The sequence below is a fragment of the Triticum dicoccoides genome, chromosome 6A, assembly GCF_002162155.2.
Source record: "Triticum dicoccoides isolate Atlit2015 ecotype Zavitan chromosome 6A, WEW_v2.0, whole genome shotgun sequence".
Lineage (NCBI taxonomy): Eukaryota > Viridiplantae > Streptophyta > Magnoliopsida > Poales > Poaceae > Triticum > Triticum dicoccoides.
The window spans coordinates 354,078,522-354,097,082 of NC_041390.1; positions in this window are offsets into that span (position 1 = coordinate 354,078,522).

The following is an 18,561-nucleotide window of genomic DNA, read 5'->3' on the forward strand; positions in this document are numbered from 1 at the left end:
GGCCCTCGTCGGCGGAAGGCGGCGCCGCGACGAGGAACTTGTTCATGGCGCCGCCTGGTTAGGGTTCGAGTTCGACAGATTTTCCCCGCCAAAATGTAACAGCAGGGTGTGGCCGCGAAAAGAAACATTTTCGATTGGCGGCCGAGTGCGCAGCATCTTCAATAGATGGTTCAAATTATGGCTGTTCAAAACTGGAGATGTAATTTTGGACAGTCAGAAAGTATGTTTTAGAGCTTAAAAAAAGTCAACTCCTCCAAATTCATGGTCCAAAAAAATAACTCCAATAGATGGTCCAAATTCATGGTTCAAAACCGGCCAGCAGCCGCCCGGCTGCTGTTCAGCCGCTGTCCAGCAACGGTGGGGAATTTCGTCGAACACCTTGTGCGCGCGGTGGAAGAAGATGGCCGCCGGTTGGATTGGCTGCTGCTGACGGCTGCGGTCGGCTCCGGACGGCGGCGGTGATAAGAAATGAGGTTGGAGGACGGCCAAGAGGAGCTCGGCGGGCGGCGAAGACTAGTTCGGCAACCGGGCGGCGGGGAGATGGTTGTGCGGACGGCGCAACGGCCGTGGACAGGGTCACGGCCGACGTGAGGAGGTCGGCGGCAGCCTAAAAGACCCGGCGGAGGCCTACCGCGGCAGTCGGACCGCTGGAGGGGCTGAATCCCGCGCCGGTTACCACTCGATTCAGCGGCGGGCGGCGGCGGCGGGGAGGCGACGAGGGCGACGGGGGCGGAGGGCAACGGCGGAGGAGGGCGGCGGAGGGGATGTGTGTAATGCCCAGGATACAACTTTTCATATTTGTACTCCGATTCTTGCCTTTTCCGGAGATGCGATATGAGTTTCCCTTCGTGGTTGGGTTTTGTCTTCGTTTTGCATTTTGTTCTTGTCATGCATTCATATCATGTCATCATGTGCATCGCATTTGCATACGTGTTCGTCTTATGCATCCGAGCATTTCCCCCTTTGTCCGTTTCTCAATCCGACACTCATACGTCCCCCGGTGTCCCCTTTTGTCTCTTTTCGTGTGCGGATGTTAAACTTTCTCGGAATGGACAAAGATTTGCCAAGCGGTCTTGGTACACCACCGGTAGACCGCCTGTCAAGTTTCGTGCCATTTGGAGACCGTTTGATACTTCAACGGTTAATCAGGGAAAACCGTATAGGCCTCGTGTGTGTTGCAGTCCAACACCCCTCCGAGTCAGCCCACAAACCCATCCAAACCCCCTCCATCCTCTCGGCCATTCGATCACGATCGCGTGGGCGAAAACCGCACTCCATTTGGATACTCCTACCTCCTCCTAGCTATAAATATGTGTTTCCCTCCGACTTTTTCGCGCAGTACAAACCCTAGCACCACTCCCCTCACTTCGCCGGATGTTTCTTCCTCCCGCGCCGGACATGTCCAGCATCCACGTCGCCCGGACCAATCCGAGGACGCCATGTCACCCCGCCGCCGCTCTCCACCAACCGTAGCGCGCCACCTCGCCCGCGCCCTCTCTCCTCCCCGCCGCCACGGCCCGCCCACGCCCGCGCGGAGCCCGCCCGAGCCCATCGGGGCCCGTTCGCGCCGCCACCCGCTCCCGCTCGCCGGAGCTCGCCGGACTCCGATGAGCCACGCCGCACTGCTCCCGCCTTGCGCCGCCCTCCGGCCAACGCGCGCTGCTTCGTCGCTCTGCCAACAACCGTGCCGTCCCCGCCGCCCGGAAGCCCGCACCTCCGCCAGCCAGCCCCGCCGTCCGCTGCTCCATCGTCTCCCGCTCGCCGGATGATACGTCTCCGTCGTATCTATAACTTTTGATTGTTCCATGCCAATATTATTCAACTTTCATATACTTTTTGGCAACTTTTTATATTATTTTTGGGACTAACATATTGATCCAGTGCCCAGTGCCAGTTCCTGTCTGTTGCATGTTTTTGGTTTCGCAGAATATCCATATCAAACGGAGTCCAAACGGGACAAAAACGGACGGAGCTTATTTTTGGAAAATATGGAAAATTCGGAAGGAAAATCAACGCAGACTAGTGCTCGAGGTGGTCACGAGGCAGGGGGGGCGCCCCTCCCTAGGGCGCGCCCCCTACCCTCGTGAGCCCACCGTAAGGCGGTTGACGCTCTTCTTTTGCCGCAAGAAAGCTAATATTCGGAAAAAAATCACGGCGAAGGTTTCAGGCCAATCGGAGTTACGGATCTCCATATATATATATGAAACAGTGAAACAGAGCCAGAATAGAACGAAGAACCAAAGAGAAACAGAGAGATAGATCCAATCTCGAAGGGGCTCTCGCCCCTCCCATGCCATGGAGGCCAAGGACCAGAGGGGAAACCCTTCTCCCATCTAGGGAGGAGGTCAAGGAAGAAGAGGAAGAAGGGGGGCCCTCTCCTCCTCTCCTCCGGTGGCGCCGGAACGCCGCCGTGGCCATCATCATCATCACCGCGATCTTCACCAACACCTCCGCCATCTTCACTAACATCTCCATCACCTTCCCCCCTCTATCTACAGTGGTCCACTCTCCCGCAACCCGATGTACCCTCTACTTGAACATGGTGCTTTATACTTCATATTATTATCCAATGATGTGTTGCCATCCTATGATGTCTGAGTAGATTTTCGTTGTCCTATCGATGGTTGATGAATTGCTATGATTGATTTAATTTGTTTGTGGCTATGTTGTTGTTCTTTGGTGCCCATCATATGAGCGTGCGCGTGGATCACACCATAGGGTTACTTGTATGTTGATAGGACTATGTATTGGAGAGCAAGAGTGACAGAAGTTTCAACCTAGCATAGAAATTGATGCATACGGGGTTGAAGGGGGACCAATATATCTTAATGCTATGGTTGGGTTTTACCTTAATGAACATTAGTAGTTGCGGATGCTTGCTAATAGTTCCAATCATAAGTGCATAGAATTCCAAGTAAGGGATGACATGCTAGCAGTGGCCTCTCCCACATAATACTTGCTATCGGTCTAGTAAAGTAGTCAATTGCTTAGGGGCGATCTCGCAACTCCTACCACCACTTTTTCACACTCGCTATATTTACTTTATTGCTTCTTTACTTACAACAGCCCCTACCTTTTATTTACTTGCTCTTTATTATCTTGCAAACATATCCAACAACACCTACAAAGTACTTCTAGTTTCATACTTGTTCTAGGTAAAGCGAACGTCAAGCGTGCGTAGAGTTGTATCGGTGGTCGATAGAACTTGAGGGAATATTTGTTCTACCTTTAGCTCCTCATTGGGTTCGACACTCTTACTTATTGAAAAATGTTGCGATCCCCTATACTTGTGGGTTATCAAGACCTTTTTCTGGCGCCGTTGCCGGGGAGCAATAGCGTGGGGTGAATATTCTCGTGTGTGCTTGTTTACTTTATCACTAAGTAATTTTTATTTGATGTTTTTGGTTGTTTTCTATCTTTAGTTATGGGTAGGAAACGCAAAATACCAAAAAAATTAGTTGCACCTACTGAACCAATGGTTGAAGAACCAATCAAAATCTATCACACTGCTGAAGCTTATTACTTGGATCATCTTCGATCCCTTTGTGCTCGTGCTGAAATCCCAACTAGCTTAGTTGAGGGTAAATCTTTAGATGAGCATGTTGTTATGTGCGACACAGTATATCTGAAAAAGGGAAATTATTATGGAGTCAAATTCAACGTTTGCAATGCTATGCTTGGAATTTATGTGAATTATATGTTTACTTGTTGTTCTGAAAACCCTAAGAAACACCTTCCCTACCAATGTGAGTTTATTGATAATGGAATTTTATCTTCTTATGCTAAAGGTGTTTATAGTTACTATGATATTCAACAAATTGAAGAATTTGTTGCTTTTGAGGGTGCTTATGAAATTGCTTCTTTGATTAAAAAGTATGATGCTACTTTTCACAAATCTAAAATTTTTGCTATACTTAAATATTGCTATGATAATTATGCATCTAATACCTATGTTAAACAATATATTGAGGAATACTCCGCTGTCCAAGAAGAGATTAATATTTTGCAGGAGTCTATGGAAGAAGAAATTGATGAAACTGTGAGCTCATTGGATGAAAAAGATGAGGAGGAGAGCGAAGAACAAAAGGAGGAAGAGCGGATTGATCACCTGTGCCCACCTTCTAATGAGAGTAACTCTTCAACTAATACATTGTTTAATTCCCCTTCATGCTTACCAAAGGATGATAGCTATGATGACTGTTATCATCCCTATGATTCTTTTGAAATATTCCTTTTTGATGATACTTGCTATGCTTATGGCCAAGATGCCAATATGAATTATGCTTATGGAGATGAACTTGCTATAGTTTCTTATGTTAAACATGAAATTGTTGCTATTGGACCCACGCATGATAGTCCTATTATCTTTTTGAATTCTCCTGATTATACTATATCGGAGAAGTTTACATTTATTAAGGATTATATTGATGGGTTGCCTTTTACCGTTGCACATGATGATTCCGATAAATATAATATGCATGTGCTTGATGCTCCTACTTGTAATTATTATGAGATAGGAACTATATCTCACCCTCTCTATGTTTCCAACATGATAAAATTGCAAGAAACTGTTTATACTATGCATTGGCCTTTACTAAGTGTGCATGAATTGTTCTTTTATGACATGCCGATGCATAGAAAGAGAGTTAGACTTCGTCATTGCTTGATATATGTTGCTTTGTGCTCTCTACTAAATTACAAATCATTGTTAATTAAAATTGGCTTTGATATACCTTGGGATCCGGGTGGATTCACTACTTGAGCACTATATGCCTAGCTTAATGGCTTTAAAGAAAGCGCTGCCAGGGAGACAACCCGGAAGTTTTAGAGAGTCATTTATTTCTGTTGAGTGCTTTCATATAGTTTAAAAACAACAAAAATAAAGAGGGGAACCCAAAACTTTTCAAAAAGGAAAGTGAAAGTGAGAAAGACAAGCACTGTTGAAGTGGGAGAGCTCCTTGAACTTTGTTCATGCTCACGGCAACTTTGTGAATCTTGATTACAGAAACTTTTCAATAAAAATAATTACCCCCTTGTACAATTTCGTTGTATTATAAAAATAATGTGTCAAGGTTTGCCTTTAGGATGTTTACGTTTGCAAGTAAGGGATGACATGCTAGCAGTGGCCTCTCCCACATAATACTTGCTATCGGTCTAGTAAAGTAGTCAATTGCTTAGGGGAGATCTCGCAACTCCTACCACCACTTTTTCACACTCGCTATATTTACTTTATTGCTTCTTTACTTACAACAGCCCCTACCTTTTATTTACTTGCTCTTTATTATCTTGCAAACATATCCAACAACACCTACAAAGTACTTCTAGTTTCATACTTGTTCTAGGTAAAGCGAACGTCAAGCGTGCGTAGAGTTGTATCGGTGGTCGATAGAACTTGAGGGAATATTTGTTCTACCTTTAGCTCCTCATTGGGTTCGACACTCTTACTTATTGAAAAATGTTGCGATCCCCTATACTTGTGGGTTATCAAGACCTTTTTCTGGCGCCGTTGCCGGGGAGCAATAGCGTGGGGTGAATATTCTCGTGTGTGCTTGTTTACTTTATCACTAAGTAATTTTTATTTGATGTTCTTAGTTGTTTTCTATCTTTAGTTATGGGTAGGAAACGCAAAATACCAAAAAAATTAGTTGCACCTACTGAACCAATGATTGAAGAACCAATCAAAATCTATCACACTGCTGAAGCTTATTACTTGGATCATCTTCGATCCCTTTGTGCTCGTGCTGAAATCCCAACTAGCTTAGTTGAGGGCAAATCTTTAGATGAGCATGCTTGTTATGTGCGACACCGTATATCTGAAAAGGGAAATTATTATGGAGTCAAATTCAACGTTTGCAATGCTATGCTTGGAATTTATGTGAATTATATGATTTTACTTGTTGTTCTGAAAACCCTAAGAAACACCTTCCCTACCAATATGAGTTTATTGATAATGGAATCTTATCTTCTTATGCTAAAGGTGTTTATAGTTACTATGATATTCAACAAATTGAAGAATTTGTTGCTTTTGAGGGTGCTTATGAAATTGCTTCTTTGATTGAAAAGTATGATGCTACTTTTCACAAATCTGAAAATTTTGCTATACTTAAATATTGCTATGATAATTATGCTTCTAATACCTATGTTAAACAATATATTGAGGAATACCCCGCTGTCCAAGAAGAGACTAATATTTTGCAGGAGTCTATGGAAGAAGAAATTGATGAAACTGTGAGCTCATTGGATGAAAAAGATGAGGAGGAGAGCGAAGAACAAAAGGAGGAAGAGCGGATTGATCACCCGTGCCCACCTTCTAATGAGAGTAACTCTTCAACTCATACATTGTTTAATTCCCCTTGGTGCTTACCGAAGGATGATTGCTATGATGACTGTTATGATCCCTATGATTCTTTTAAAATATCCTTTTTTGATGATGCTTGCTATGCTTATGGCCAAGATGCCAATATGAATTATGCTTATGGAGATGAACTTGCTATAGTTCCTTATGTTAAACATGAAATTGTTGCTATTGGACCCACGCATGATAGTCCTATTATCTTTTTGAATTCTCCCGATTATACTATATCGGAGAAGTTTGCACTTATTAAGGACTATATTGATGGGTTGCCTTTTACCGTTGCACATGATGATTTTGATAAATATAATATGCATGTGCTTGCTGCTCCTACTTGTAATTATTATGAGAGAGGAACTATATCTCACCCTCTCTATGTTTCCAACATGATAAAATTGCAAGAAACTGTTTATACTATGCATTGGCCTTTACTAAGTGTGCATGAATTGTTCTTTTATGACATGCCGATGCATAGGAAGAGAGTTAGACTTCGTCATTGCTTGATATATGTTGTTTTGTGCTCTCTACTAAATTACAAATCATTGTTAATTAAAATTGGCTTTGATATACCTTGGGATCCGGGTGGATTCACTACTTGAGCACTATATGCCTAACTTAATGGCTTTAAAGAAAGCGCTGCCAGGGAGACAACCCGGAAGTTTTAGAGAGTCATTTATTTCTGTTGAGTGCTTTCATATAGTTTAAAAACAACAAAAATAAAGAGGGGAACCCAAAACTTTTCAAAAAGGAAAGTGAAAGTGAGAAAGACAAGCACTGTTGAAGTGGGAGAGCTCCTTGAACTTTGTTCATGCTCACGGCAACTTTGTGAATCTTGATTATAGAAACTTTTCAATAAAAATAATTATATCCTTGTACAATTCCATTTTATTAATAAAAAATGTGCCAAGGTTTGCCTTTAGGATGTTTACATTTGCTTGAAGGTTTGTACGGTGCAGGACAGAAACTTTGGCTGTAGTGTACGATTTTACATTTTTAGCTGGAACGTCAAATGGTTCTGATTCTTTTTGCACTGTCTTCCTATACAAATTTTTTATTTTTACTAATTTTGGTAGAAGTTTTCAAATATCATAAGTATGGTGAATGTTCATATTATTACAGACTATTCTGTTTTAGACAGATTCTATTTTTGATGCATAGTTTGCTTGTTTTGATGAAACTATCAATTTATATTAGTGGATTAAGCCATGAAAAAGTTATATTACAGTAGACACAATGCAAAAACAGAATATGAATTGGTTTGCAACAGTACTTAGAGTAGTGATTTGCTTTATTATATTAACGGATCTTACTGAGTTTTCTGTTGAAGTTTTGTGTGGATGAAGTGTTCGATGATTGAGAAGGTCTCGATGTGAGAAGAAGGAAGAGAGGAAAGAGCTCAAGCTTGGGGATGCCCGAGGCACCCCAAGTAAATATTCAAGGAGACTCAAGCGTCTAAGCTTGGGGATGCTGGGGAGGCATTCCCTCTTTCTTCAACAAATATCGGTATGTTTTCGGATTTGTTTCGTTCATGCGATATGTGTAAGTCTTGGAGCGTCTTTTGCATTTAGGTTTTTATTTTTCTTTTTATGCACCATGCTGGTATGAGATAGTCCTTGGTTGATTTATAGAATGCTCTTTGCACTTCACTTATATTTTTTGAGTATGGCTTTATAGAATGCTTCATGTGCTTCACTTATATCATTTGAAGTTTGGATTGCCTGTTTCTCTTTACTTAGACAACCGCCATTTGCAGAATGCTCTTTTGCTTCACTTATATTTGTTAGAGCACGGGCATATCTTTTGTAGAAAGAATTAAACTGTCTTGCTTCACTTATATATATTTGGAGAGATGACATGAACTGGTCATTCACATGGTTAGTCATAAAATCCTACATAAAACTTGTAGATCACTGAATATGATATGTTTGATTCCTTGCAATAGTTTTGCGATATAAAGATGGTGATATTAGAGTCATGCTAGTGGGTAGTTTTGGATTAGTAGAAATACTTGTGTCGAGGTTCGTGATTCCCGTAGCATGCACGTATGGTGAACCGTTATGTGATGAAGTCGGAGCATGAGGTATTTATTGATTGTCTTCCTTATGAGTGGCGGTCGGGGACGAGCGATGGTCTTTTCCTACCAATCTATCCCCCTAGGAGCATGCGCGTAGTACTTTGTTTCGATAGCTAATTGACTTTTGCAATAAGTATGTGAGTTCTTTATGACTAATGTTGAGTCCATGGATTATACGCACTCTCACCCTTCCACCATTGCTAGCCTCTCTAGTACTGCGCAACTTTCACCAGTACCATAAACCCATCATATACCTTCCTCAAAACAGCCACCATACATACCTATCATGGAATTTCCATAGCCAATCCGAGATATATTGCCATGCAACTTTCATCATCATCATATACATGACTTGAGCATTCATTGTCATATTGCTTTGAATGATCATAAGATAGCTAGCATGATGTTTTCATGGCTTGTCCATTTTTTGATGTCATTGCTACGCTAGATCATTGCACATCCCTGTACACCGCCGGAGGCATTCATATAGAGTCATATCTTTGTTCTAGTATCGAGTTGTAAGTAAATAAAAGTGTGATGATCATCATTATTAGAGCATTGCCCCAGTGAGGAAAGGATGATGGAGACTATGATTCCCCCACAAGTCGGGATGAGACTCGGGACGAAAAAAAATAAAAAAAATAAAAGAGAAAGGCCAAAAAAAGAGAAGGCCCAAAAAAGAAAAAAAAGAGGAAAAAAAATGAGAGAAAAAGAGAGAAGGGGCAGTGCTACTATCCTTTTTCCACACTTGTGCTTCAAAGTAGCACCATGTTCTTCATATAGAGAGTCTCTTGAGTTATCACTTTCATATACTAGTGGGAATTTTTATCATATAACTTGGCTTGTATATTCCGATGATGGGCTTCCTCAAATGCCCGAGGTCTTCATGAGCAAGCAAGTTGGATGCACACCCACTTAGTTTCAGTTAGAGCTTTCATACACTTATAGCTCTAGTGCATCCGTTGCATGGCAATCCCTACTCACTCACATTGATATCTATTGATGGGCATCTCCATAGCCCGTTGATACGCCTAGTTGATGTGAGACTATCTTCTCCTTTTTAGCTCCTCCACCATCATATTCTATTCCACCTATAGTGCTATGTCCATGGCTCATGCTCATGTATTGCGTGAAAGTTGAAAAGGTTTGAGAACGTCAAAAGTATGAAACAATTGCTTGGCTTGTCATCGGGGTTGTGCATGATTTGAATATTTTGTGTGGTGAAGATGGAGCATAGCCAGACTATATGATTTTGTAGGGATAACTTTCTTTGGCCATGTTATTTTGAAATACATGATTGCTTTATTAGTATGCTTGAAGTATTATTGTCTTAATGTCAAAGGATAGACTATTGCTTTGAATCACTCGTGTCTTAATATTCATGCTATGATTAGACATATGATCAAGATTATGCTAGGTAGCATTCCACATCAAAAATTATTTTTTTATCATTTACCTACTCGAGGAGGAGCAGGAATTAAGCTTGGGGATGCTGATACGTCTCCGTCGTATCTATAATTTTTGATTGTTCCAAGCTAATATTATTCAACTTTCATATACATTTTGGCAACTTTTTATATTATTTTTGGGACTAACATATTGATCCAGTGCCCAGTGCCAGTTCCTGTCTGTTGCATGTTTTTGGTTTCGCAGAATATCCATATCAAACGGAGTCCAAACGGGATAAAAACGGGCGGAGCTTATTTTTGGAAAATATGAAAAATCCGGAAGGAAAATCAACGCAAACCAGTGCCCGAGGTGGTCACGAGGCAGGGGGGCGCCCCCCCTAGGGCGCGCCCCTACCCTCATGAGCCCACCGTAAGGCGGTTGACGCTCTTCTTTTGCCGCAAGAAAGCTAATATTCAGAAAAAAATCACGGTGAAGGTTTCAGGCCAATCGGAGTTACGGATCTCCATATATATACAAAACGGTGAAATAGAGCCATAATAGAATGGAGAACCAGAGAGAAACAGAGAGATAGATCCAATCTCGGAGGGGCTCTCGCCCCTCCCATGCCATGGAGGCCAAGGACCAGAGGGGAAACCCTTCTCCCATCTAGGGAGGAGGTCAAGGAAGAAGAGGAAGAAGGGGGCCCCTCTCCTCCTCTCCTCCGGTGGCGCCGAAACGCCGCCGTGGCCATCATCATCATCACCGCGATCTTCACCAACACCTCTGCCATCTTCACCAACATCTCCATCACCTTCACCCCTCTATCTACAGCGGTCCACTCTCCCGCAACCCGTTGTACCCTCTACTTGAACACGGTGCTTTATGCTTCATATTATTATCCAATGATGTGTTGCCATCCTATGATGTCTGAGTAGATTTTCGTTGTCCTATCGGTGGTTGATGAATTGCTATAATTGATTTAATTTGCTTGTGGTTATGTTGCTGTTCTTTGGTGCCCATCATATGAGCGCGCACGTGGATCACACCATAGGGTTAGTTGTATGTTGATAGGACTATGTATTGGAGGGCAAGAGTGACAGAAGCTTCAACCTAGTATAGAAATTGATGCATACGGGATTGAAGGGGGACCAATATATCTTAATGCTATGGTTGGGTTTTACCTTAATGAACATTAGTAGTTGCGGATGCTTGCTAATAGTTCCAATCATAAGTGCATAGAATTCCAAGTAAGGGATGACATGCTAGCAGTGGCCTCTCCCACATAATACTTGCTATCGGTCTAGTAAAGTAGTCAATTGCTTAGGGGAAATCTCGCAACTCCTACCACCACTTTTCCACACTCGTTATATTTACTTTATTGCTTCTTTACTTACAACAACCCCTACCTTTTATTTACTTGCTCTTTATTATCTTGCAAACATATCCAACAACACCTACAAAGTACTTCTAGTTTCATACTTGTTCTAGGTAAAGCGAACGTCAAGCGTGCGTAGAGTTGTATCGGTGGTCGATAGAACTTGAGGGAATATTTGTTCTACCTTTAGCTCCTCATTGGGTTCGACACTCTTACTTATCGAAAACTGTTGCGATCCCCTATACTTGTGGGTTATCACCGGACTCCAACGAGCCGTGTCCCACACGCCGCCGCCCTCTTCGCTTCTCCGGCGCGCCCCACTCGTCGGCGCCTTCCCAGTCTCGTACCACCGCCGCCGTGCCCAGATCCGACACCGGCGGCCAGATGTGGCTGTTCCCGCCGCCGTTCTGCCGCCCCGTCGCCAGATCGAACCACCGCCGCCTCCATCGCCATTACCCTGCTCGGGAGCGAGCAGAGGCCTCCCGCCGGCCCAGCAGGCCAGATCCAGCCCAGCTTCCCCGGCCCGCCCGCCTCCTCTCCAGATCTAGCCCAAGGCACAGGGTGAGCGAGCCTCCTCTATCCATCGCTCAGTGCGCACATTAGCTATCTCGCACGCCTGAAATTCCTCTAAGTCCTTTTTCTGCATCATTTCATGCCCTGTTCTTTGTCTCATATATCCAAGACCATAGCTCTGTTTCATGCGCATGATATATCAAAATGTTCATCATGATGTGCTCTTTATTTTGTTCCATTGTGACATGCTTGTTTGAGTCCATCTTGATGCCCAAATGACTGATGCAAGAGTGCTATAAAATGTTAGGTGCTGATTCTTATCAGTTTATGAGCCTTTGTCATTTTTTGCCATATTTATTGTGTGCTGCATATGGGCATGAGCTCTACATGTGTTTTGGTCTATGCCATGCCATCTTTACAGGGGTGTATGCCATGTATTTTTGTGATCAATGTGGTGACTAGCACAAGCATGCAAAGTAGCTCTCGTAATATTGCTGTTTTCAGGGACTTAGAATTTCACTAAGTCATTTCCCTGTTGTTATTTTTATGCCATGTATTCATGTTGCTACAGAGAGATCCATGCTTCTTTTGAGTATGTTCAGTAAGGATGTTTTGGACATATGGTTGTGTTCTATCCATCCATGTCCGTGTTTGCATTTATGGAGTGCCCTAGCATGACTCAATCTTGCTCTAATTTTGCTATAAAATGTTCCTGGCAAATTGTTTACGTGTTAATCAATTTTGCCAAGGTTGTTGTAGTTGATCCATGCATGCTATGAACTTGTTCTTGCTTTGTTTAGCTTCATGAACATGTCTTCTTGCTGGTAGTATGATTAGCGTGTCATGCATTGCCTTGTGATGAGTGAATCGAGCTCGCAAAGATGCCTTCATAATTCTGTTTTTGTCATGCCCAGTTTTCTGCTAAGTCTGAATCTATTAACAAAAGTTGCTATGTTTACATGGGTGCCATCATATCTTCTGAACCTTTTTGGCTTATGGTCAGTAAGTGACTTTTGTTCTATGCTTTGAGTAGATTCATGCCATGCCTTGTATTTCTATGATCTGTTCCTGTAGCATGTTGTTAGCTTGCTCTAAACATGTCTTCCTGATGTTAATTCCTGACATGTTAGTATTTTCACTAAGTCTGTGATGCTGATATCTTTTGCACTTTTGCCATGCTTGTTTGAACCTGCTATTTTGTGATTTAGCCGTAGCTCAGTGTTCATATTTTGTCAAGCATCTTGAGTAGATCAGTGCCTTGTGCTTTGTTGCTATGTTGGAGTGCAGTAGCTTAGTTTCTTGTTGCATTCTAGATGGCATCGTGCTGTTAATCGCAGAATTGTGCCATTCTTGTTTAGCTTGCCATTTGCAAACCATGCATCTGATTCCGGTGATCTTTATATCGATTTTGACCGAAATCATCTCATATTTCCAGCGGAACTCTTGGTTTGTCAAGTTGAGGCCTGGTTCAATCTTTTCCTTCCAGAGCACACATATGCATTGCATATCACATCCTGCATATCATGCCATGTTTTGCATCATGTTGCTTGCGCATTGCACCGTGGTTGATTGTGGTTTCCTTTGCTTGTTTTCTTGCCTTGGGTAGAGCCGGGAGACGAGTACTTGATCGAGGAACCCGTTGAGTATGCTTACGAGGATCAAGCTTTCGTCAACTCGGAGAACTTTGCAGGCAAGATGACCATACCCTCGAAATCACTTCTATCTTTGCTTGCTTAGTTGTTCGCTCTATTGCTATGCCGCGATACCTACCACTTGCTATATCATGCCTCCCATATTGCCATGACAAGCCTCTAACCCACCTTTCCTAGCAAACCATTGTTTGGCTATGTTACCGCTTTGCTCAGCCCCTCTTATAGCGTTGTTAGTTGCATGTGAAGATGGAGTTTTGTTCCATGTCGGAACATGGATATTGTTGGGATATCATTATTATATCTTGTTTACTTTAATGCACCTATATACTTGGTAAAGGGTGGAAGGCTCGACCTTATGCCTGGTGTTTTGTTCCACTCTTGCCGCCCTAGTTTCTGTCATACCGGTGTTATGTTCCTTAATTTTGCGTTCCTTGCGCGGTTGGGTTATAATGGTAACCCCTTGATAGTTCGCTTTGAATAAAACTCCTCCAGCAAGGCCCAACCTTGGTTTTACCATTTGCCACCTAAGTCTTTTTTCCTTGGGTTCTGCAGACTCAAGGGTCATCTTTATTTTAAACCCCCGGGCCAGTGCTCCTCTGAGTGTTGGTCCAACTTGTCAGCAGCCGGTGGCCACCAGGGGCAACTCTGGGCTGGCCTACCAGAATCTTGGACAATCCGATGTGCCCTGAGAACGAGATATGTGCAGCTCCTATCGGGATTTGTTGACACATTCGGGCGGCTTTGCTGGTCTTGTTTTACCATTGTCGAAATGTCTTGTAACCAGGATTCCGAGTGTGATCGGGTCTTCCTGGGAGAAGGAATATCCTTCGTTGACCGTGAGAGCTTGTGATGCGCTAAGTTGGGACACCCCTGCAGGGTTTGAACTTTCGAAAGCCGTGCCCGCGGTTATGGGCAGATGGGAATTTGTTAATATCCGGTTGTAGAGAACTTGACACTTAACTTAATTAAAATGCATCAACCACGTGTGTAGCCGTGATGGTCTCTTCTCGGCGGAGTCCGGGAAGTGAACACGGTTCTTGTGTTATGCTTGAACGTAAGTAGTTTCAGGATCACTTCTTGATCATTACAACTTCTCGACCGTGCTTTGTTTCTCTTCTCGCTCTCATTTGCGTAAGTTAGCCACCTTATATGCTAGTGCTTTGCTGCAGCTCCTCCTCACTACCTTTTCCTACCCATAAGCTTAAATAGTCTTGACCGCGAGGGTGTGAGATTGCTGAGTCCCCGTGACTCACAGATTACTTCCAAAACTAGATGCAGGTGTCGATGATGCCAGTGCAGGTGACGCGACTGAGCTCAAGTGGGAGCCCGATGAAGATCTTGATCGTAGTCTTGTTTCGTTTCTAGTTGATTAGTAGTGGAGCCCAGTCGGGGCGACCGGGGATCTAGCATTTGGGGTTGTCTTTATTTATGTTGGTTCCGTAGTCGGACCTTGGTTGTATTCTGGATGATATAATGCTATATTTATGTTTTGTGTGAAGTGGCAATTGTAATCCAACTCTTTATCTCTTTCTTATTCAGTACATGGGATGTGTAAAGATTACCCCTCTTGCGACATGCCTACTATGCGGTTATGCCTCTAAGTCGTGCTCCGACACGTGGGAGATATAGCCGCATCGTGGGTGTTACAAGTTGGTAATCAGAGCCTTCCCCGACTTAGGAGTCCCCTGCTTGATCGAACCGCTGGCATTGTTGAGTCTAGAAAAATGTTTTGAGTCTTATAGGATTATATATATCAGAGAGTAGGATTATTTTTACTCCTCAGTCCCTTCGTCACTCTGGTGAGGCCTCATGACGTAGAGTTTTGACTCTTCTCTCCTCAAATTTCACGAATTTTTTTTAGGATCACGCGGGTATCTTGGAGTCGTTCTGATGGTTTTGTGATGAGAACATTGTTCTTGGTGCCTCCTGATATTTAGGGGTTGTGGCAGTGTCCCGGGGAGTTGAGCTCCGAGGTGTTGTTGTCACAATTTTATCGTTGCAGTTCTGGAATACCTGAGTTCGCCGACATCGAAATCTCCTTTATGCAGTTGTTGGTGAGATAACCTCGACGTCACCCAGTACTGGGGCGGGAGTTCGGGAGTATTGCCATAACTCGTATAACGGATGTTTTTTCGAAGGTTGAGGTAAATGATTTCCGAAGGTTTCTTGGTTATGTGTTGAAGGATGGATACAGCTGGATGTAGGATTTGCTAGTTTTGGGTGAGATATTATGCTTCCCCTGTATCCCCCGACACCTGATTGCATAACCAAAAAGTTTCAAGAGTTTATAAGTGGATATTCAAGTAGCTCGTAGGAATTCTTTCCAACACACACATGATATGATATGGGATCTATCATATGTTTGTTTCCGGCTTATTCTGCAAGCCAATCCTTTGTTTTGTTTTGAGTTGTGGTATTCGAGTTGCTTCAAAGTCAAATGTTGATTCCATACCTTTCCTAAATGGTGTTCTCATATTTCTATGTGAATATAAATCCTTCTCGATCTTCGAGTTTGCCAACTCAAATTCTTCTGAACCGACATGCTTCTCTTCAAGTGGATCCGATCATTTTCAACATTCGCGAGAGCAATTCTAAATTCTTTGCAACGGTGTTCGTTTCATCCATCCCAAGTTGCCTTTGTTTTCCCACCCTCCCACCCTTTTTCTTCGAGGACTAAGATTTATTAATCAAGTATCCATCTTATGGATGTGAAGTCTCTCCATTATTTTCCGTCAATGTTCTTATCCGGTGATTCTCAAGAAGATTCTAACGGAGCTTTAAGTTCATCATTCTTCGTTCTTTTCCTTCTCCGGTGGTTTCAATGCAAGCTTTCGATGTTGATCATATCTTTTTCATTGGTTCACATGCTTTCTATTTTGGAAGTTCTTATCGAAGACTCTCTTATTTATTCACCTCTCGCTATTCATTTGTTTCGGAGTGCTGAAGATATCTTAGGAGATTCGCGTTTCCATTCTCGATCCGTTCAAGCTATTTCGAGGTCTTACCTTATTCAAGCTATTTAACTCAACCGGTGCAATCTCCTTTTCAAGTAATCATTTCAACGGTGTATCTTTTGAGTGGGCCCTAACCCACAGGTCTTTTCTCAGGATCTTACCCGACTCTTCTAAATTTCTCGGAGTTACTCTCAGATTCATTTCAAAGTTGACGTAAGAATGAATTATCATCAGTCATATGCTTTCCTCCAAGATCTGTCAAAGTCTTTTCATCATCGGTTCAACCTTTCTAATATTCATCCCGGAGTATCTCAATAATTCTTGATGGTGTTTTCTCATCGTCATTCTCGGATTTGAAGACCGAAGAAGAGTTTCTCTGCAATCATATCCGTTCTCTTGAAGATTCTTGGTGCTAGCGTGATGCCATCCTCTCATAATTGTTTTCGATTGTGAGAATTCTTTTCACCCATCCGGAGTAATTCAGGAGTCTTTTCAGTTTGATTCTCCGGAGCCCATCATTTCAGAAGACTTATTCATTCTCAGCTTTCAGCTCGCATCCTCCAAATCATACCGGTGCATCATTCAAATATCCTCTAATCAGTTCATGATCTCTTCGTTCTCATGTATCTAAATTCTCTCAAGCATCTTCGTTTATTTGCTAATCTTTGCCGGTGTTTCTTCATCTTTTATTCATTCATTTTTAATTCTTACGGTGGTTCGTTCAAGATTTTCTTCCTTCTTATCATATCAATTTATTCGTTGTTTCAATCCTACCGGTGGATCGTTGAAGACCATCTCAAGTTTGCCCTATATCTATCTTAATTCTTTCTACGAGAATAAGTAGTATGCCAAATCCATTGCTTGTCATCAATTTAAATTGGTGAAGGATAAGCATAATGTAATTCTTATTCGTGTTTCATCGAGTAAATTCAATTCCTTATTCCGAAGTGTTCATCAAAATTCTTGATTTCACTTGTTCTTCTTTCTTTTCCGGAGTTCTAGGTTTTCCGCATTATCTCGTCGTGAAGCTCCATCTAAATCATCGCAAGGCTTCACCTTGTGTTTTCAACTTCTCTTTCTTTTATCATACTTTTGTTACCGGAGTTCTTCATGCAGGCTCTACATATTGGTTCATCAAGGACGTAATTCCTTCTCGAAGTGTTCATCAAGAATATTCTCTGAGGAGTTCAAGCATTCTTCATCTTGCAATCCGGAGTGCAACTCTTCTAACTTACTTTTGAGATGGTGTTATGTCTTTCTTGACAATTTTCCCTTCATGTTTCATGATTCAAAAGTTGTCAGGAATGAGATATTTAAACCCATCATTTTCTCCCTTGGAATTATCTTGGTATAGAATTCACCTAATGCCTTCCCTAAGGAATGTTGATTATTGTGGTGTCTATCAATGATACAAGTTTTTCTCCTATCCTCTCGGCGAAAGGAGTTGTAATCTCCTTGTTGACCTCAATCCAATCTATTGTTTTTAGTTAGTGGCAGAATTTCACCTCATAATTTTGAAATGTCTTCCATAAGCCCACATCAAGCTTATCCTTTCGTTGTTGATAATCCAATGACTCCGTTCTAGCATTTGTTGTAAGCGTGCTCTCCCAAGATCTTGTTTCCCTCCGTTCATTCCATTCCATTCTTTCATTTCTTCTGGAGGCATTGTGATGTTGCTCTCTTCGACCAATCATCTTGTTTTTTCCAAGATCTTCTTCTTTCCTTTGCTTATCCATTTAACTGGAGTGTTGTGTCACCTCTTCAAGTTCTTTTCATCTTATCAAGTTTTCCTTCTCCTTTCAGTCGGAGTGCTGCCCAAATTATATCAATCTTATTCCTTCTCTATCTAGTTTTAACCGGAGTGGTTTCAATATCTGTCTTATCACTAAACCTCTTGGTTCTCGTCGTATCCCATGTTCCTCTTTTTCTAACGGGGTGTTTTCAATTTTGTTCATCTCCGTTGTATTCTTTCTTTCAAGTTGTTCAACCTCTCAAGGTTCTTTGGTTTCACTCATTTATCAAAGAAGAAACTTAGTTTTACCTCTTATCTTCCTCTTCCTTTTTCCCTCCGATGCCATCCTAGATCTCGGGACGAGATCCTTTCGTAGTGGTGGAGTGTTGTAACGCCCCAGATACAACTTTCCATATTCGTACTCCGACTCTTGCCTTTTCCGGAGATGCGATATGAGTTTCCCTTCGTGGTTGGGTTTTGTCTTTGTTTTGCATTTTGTTCTTGTCATGCATTCATATCA